Source organism: Haemorhous mexicanus, chromosome 9 (assembly GCF_027477595.1).
Source record: "Haemorhous mexicanus isolate bHaeMex1 chromosome 9, bHaeMex1.pri, whole genome shotgun sequence".
In the NCBI taxonomy this organism is placed as follows: domain Eukaryota; kingdom Metazoa; phylum Chordata; class Aves; order Passeriformes; family Fringillidae; genus Haemorhous; species Haemorhous mexicanus.
The window spans coordinates 5,977,040-5,977,459 of NC_082349.1; positions in this window are offsets into that span (position 1 = coordinate 5,977,040).

A 420-nucleotide genomic window follows, 5' to 3' on the forward strand; every position below is an offset into this window, starting at 1 on the left:
TCCAGAGAGGGGCAGCGAAGGTGGTGAAGGCTCTGGAGTACAAGTCCTGTGAGGAGCAGCTGAGGGAGCTGGGGGCTCAGCCTGGAGAAGAGGAGGCTCGGGGGGCCCTTCCCGCTCTCCACAGCTCCTCACCCTGAGGGTCAGGCTCTGCTGCCAGGGAACAAGGGACAGCATGAGAGAAATGGCCTAAAGTCGCACCAGAGGAGGTTTAGGTTGGACATTAGGAAGAATTTCTTCACGGAAAGAGTGAATGGGCTGCTCAGGGAGGTGCTGGAGTCACCATCTCTGGAGGTGTTTAAGGAAAGACTGGACGTGGCACTCAGTGCCATGGTCTAGGGGACAAGGTGGTGATCAGTCATAGGCAGCACTTGATGATCTCAGAGGTCTTTTCCAATCCAATTGATCCTGTGGTTCTGTAAT